General features: G+C 39.0%; 1 non-coding gene across 1 annotated transcript; it reads right to left on the bottom strand.

Annotated features, from left to right (window-relative positions):
• Nucleotides 1–3,419: 3,419 nt before the first annotated feature.
• On the bottom strand, nucleotides 3,420–3,620 carry LOC124104888 (small nucleolar RNA SNORA73 family). The gene has a single exon (XR_006855564.1). It is a non-coding gene; the product is annotated as a small nucleolar RNA SNORA73 family (small nucleolar RNA).
• Between the last annotated feature and the right edge of the window lie 685 nt (nucleotides 3,621–4,305).

Below are 4,305 nucleotides of genomic sequence, written 5' to 3'. Positions count from 1 at the left end.
ATATGGATCTCCAGTTTTCCCAGCACCGTTTGTTGAAAAGATTGTCCTTCCCCTCATTGAATGATCTTGGCACTCCGTGGATCATTCAGTCTTATTTTACAATGAGAAAAGGAAACTAAGAATTAGTTCTCATATTTTAGATTTACATTTCACTTTTTGGTAGGTTTTCAAAACCTGTGTATCTGCCCTAATTTTTCTTTTGCTATTTGCTCAAGAGTCGATGGAAGTAGGTGACTTTTCTTATTTTAGAGGCGGCAAGACCTGATCCTACAAAGAATACTGCCAGCCTGACGGCATGTGGATGGTGCTTGGGTTTGGAAATGGTTTGAGTGTGTCCCCCAAGGATTCATGCAAATGGAGGTTTGGTCCTCATTGCTGTGATGTTGAAGTGCTGGGACCTTCAAGAGATGGAATGTAGTAGGAGGTTCCTAAGTCAGAAGGGGAGCTAGTTCTTATGGCACTCCAAGTTACTTCTTTTTCTCCTCCTCCTCCTCCTCCTCCTCCTCCTCCTCCTCCTCCTCCTTCTTATAGTTTTTTTTAGTTGTTGATAGACCTTTATTTTATTTATTTATATATGGTACTAAGAATTGAACCCTGTGCCTCACACATGCTAGACAAGTGCTTTACCACTGAGCTACAACCCCAGCCCTCTGAGTTACTTATTGAGAGATGGTTGTTATAAATGAACAAGTATAGTCCTGTACCAGTCTCTTTGGCTCTCTCTGCGGCCATGTGTTCTCCCATCTCACAACATACCCCCACCATTGTGATACCATCCAACATGAGGTCACCAGAATTGAGCTGATGCTGGTACCAAGCCCTTGAACCTGCAGAATTATGAGCTACATAAACCTCTTTTCTTTATAAAATTACCAAGCCTCAGGTATTTCATTATAGTAATAGCCAACTGACTAATACACATGATTTGAGGAAACTCGGATCTCCCCAGATGTTCCTTGTTGCATACCCTACAGTCTTAACATTCCTCATATTGCTTTAGTTTAACAAAACTTTAGAATGCTAGGGATTTAGAATATATTTGTTACCTACATGCAAGTATGAATTCCTTTGCAGCATTACTTTCCTCCCAGGTGATTAGCTGAGAAGAAGATTTTAACTTTGACTTTTTTTTTTTTTGAAGTGGGATCTTCCTTTGTTGCCCAGGTTGGTTTCAAACTCATTGACTGAAATGATCCTCCTGCCTCAGTCTCCCTTTAACTTTAACTCTATTAGTGGTTGGGGAAAAATAAATACAAAGAAACTTGCTTTAGTGTCCAGGCCACATTCCAAGGAGGGAAGGCCTGGGTGTGGTGATATCTGGACAGCCTGAGGCACTGAGCACCTCAGATGGACCAAGACTCAGAGGAGAAGTAAGTAGGAGAGTCTAAAGATAAATTTTGCCTACTTTATAGCTGTGTCAGGGAGAGGCCCTGGAACTGAGTGAGGATGAATAATCCAGAGATGTGACCCTTTCAGGTCTATTTTTAGTCTATTCTGCTTTTAGGCACCACCCCTCCCCGCCCCCTCACTGGAGATTAATTCCAGAAGTGCTTCAATGCTGAGCCACATCCCTGATCTCTTTTATTTTTTATTTTGAGACAGGGTCTTGCTAAGTTGTTGATACATCCTCCTGCCTCAGCCTCCCAGGTTGCTTGGCATTACAGGTGTGTGTCACCATGCTCAGCATGACATTGCTTTTAGGTGTTGTATGTCTGGTGCATCTTTTAAGGGAAAAAAAAAATGCTGAAAAATCTCTAGCTAAAGGATCTTCTTTCTGTGACAGTTGCCTCTACCTCTATTTCATGCACATATACAATTCTTTCCGTCTCCTTATGTTTCTGATTTGAGTTGATTGTACTTATTTAAATAGCATATATTGGGCTGGGGCTGTAGCTCCATGCAGAGCACTTGCCTAGCATGTGTGATGCACTGTGTTTGGTCCCTAGCACCACAAAATAAATAAATAAAATAAAGACATGCTGTTCATCTTGTCTTCATTAATGACAAAAAAAAATTAAAAATAGCATATATTCAATAGATTAATTCATTGATGTTGGGATATGTATGCTCTGGTGAATTCAGGATATTTTAATAATCCCATCTGTAGCTTTCAAGAATTGAGATATCTTTTAAATTACTAAAGGATGATGTTTGTTTTGTTTTATCCTGAAAGCTTCTGTTTCTGACCATAGTCATATATACTAATTGTAGAAAAAAGTAGTTTTAATATTTGGTTGTCCCTAAAGCCCCTTTTGCTCATGAAGGGATAGATGTTCCTGGATCACACTCAAAACTTACTTGTCATTAATGCCTCACTAATCATCCACTTGACCAGGGGGATTTAATCATTGCTGGATGTTAGTCTCATAAGAAGCTTCGGCCACTGAAGCTATAAACCCTTCCTTTGTTCCCTTAGAAGGGTTTCCTCTTTTCTGATAGAGCTAAGCACGTCTCTCTTTGTGGTCTTTGCTCTGTTGCAAGACTAGACTTGTGACGCTAGAGTACACGATATCAGAAATCGCTCTTGCCCATGCTTTTCTCTTTAACAGATCACAGGACTGTTTTTAAGAAGCTAAGGAGAGAAGCTATCTCATGTTATCTTTGGCAAGCTGAGGTTTCCACTTTCCATTATCTTTCATTCAGCATCTATTTGGTGTTTTTTATGTTGTTCAACATTCAGAGCCTCAAGGTTTGATTAATTTCGGCTGCCTTCAGGTAGACTGTGTGGCCTTCCCATTAACATGATGCTTGAAAAAAATCAAATACTAAGCAAAAACATATTTTAACCTTAGTATTGGATGCCTTGCCAGATTAGCTCATGTTTCCTTTATTTACATTTTAGGGATCATTTTCCCTGCTTGGAATTATTATTGTTATTTGAGGTAATCTCTAACCAAAATAATCCAGTAGCCAAAAAGTTTTGGGGTAGGAAAAGATATGTCTAATAACACTTTTTTTTTTTAAGATTCCATTAAACGAGATACCACACTTGAGGGTTGGCTAACTCGAATTGTTAAACAAATGATAAGGGCACTTTTCTCTTGAAGATTTTAGAATTTGTTCTTTTTCCTTTACTTTTATTTCTTTCACCGTGGTACTGGGAATTGAACTCAGGGCCTAATGCATACTAGGCAAGTTCTCTACCACTGAGCTATATCCCAGCCATGTCTTGTTCATTTTTATTGTTTGACTATAATATGCTGTGGTGAAGTTCTTTACTGGTCTTATAAGCCTCCTGTTCATTGCTATCCATATCTTTTCCAAGATTGGGGAATCTTTCTGCTCTTATATTATTGACTAGGTTTACTGTACCTAACTTTGTTTTCCTTGTCTTCAGGTATTATTTTATTTTTCTGAATGAAAATTTTAAAAAATTAGATTCTTGAATATCTTAATCTAATTAAAAATCTCAGCATACTAGACATTCACTCCGTGGTTTGTTATCTCAATCATTGTTCACAGGACTGAGCAGTTGTAGGAATAAGCAAGTGCAGACACAAAGCCCATTTTCATCTCCACCATTGTGAAAGGGACTGTACATCATGGGACAGAACCCTGTTCTCTTCTGTGCCACTTAAACAGAGCCCAGGGAGAGTGACCTCCTGGGGTGTCCATGTTGGATGCCTTCAGGTATTCTTAAAATGCAGAGATTTGTTTGTTTAATGTTGTCCCATAGGGTTTTTTTGGTGGGGTTTTTTGGTACTGGAGATTGAACCCAGAGGGGCCTAACCACTGAGCCACATCCCCAGTTCTTTTTTATATTTTATTTAGGGACAGGGTCTCACTGAGATGCTTAGGGCCTTGCTAAATTTTTGAGGCTGGCTTTGAACTTGTGATCCTCCTGCCTCAGCCTCTTGGCCCTCTGGGATTACAGCTATGTACCACTATGCCCAGCCCATGGATCTTGAATACTCTCTTCTTCCTCCCTCTTCTCTTCCTTTCTTCCTTCTTCCTTCCCTTCTCCCCCTAACACACACACACTCTCTCTCTCTCTCTCTCTCTCTTATATTTCAGATATCCTTTCTTCTACTTGGTCTAGTCTTGTGGCTTTTAACAGTATTTTAAAATTTGACTATTGAGCTCTTCTTTTCCAAGATTGCTGTTTCTTTTTAGACTCTCTTTGCTGAACTTCTCTTTCAGATCCTGCATTGCCTTAATTTTATATAACTATTATCTGTATTCCCTTGGCTCTCACTGAGATTTTTATAATCATACTTTTAAATTCTTTATCAGGCATTTTGTTCATTATGGGTTTCTTTGGAATCTGTTAGAGAATTGTTAAGTTTTTCTGAAGGTATCATATTA

This window comes from Marmota monax, unplaced genomic scaffold (assembly GCF_021218885.2).
Source record: "Marmota monax isolate L192 unplaced genomic scaffold, Marmota_monax_Labrador192_F-V1.1 WCK01_AAM20220418_F8-fsc00001, whole genome shotgun sequence".
Lineage (NCBI taxonomy): Eukaryota > Metazoa > Chordata > Mammalia > Rodentia > Sciuridae > Marmota > Marmota monax.
Note: the sequence above shows the minus strand (reverse complement) of the source record. Positions and strands in the feature narration are given on the sequence as shown.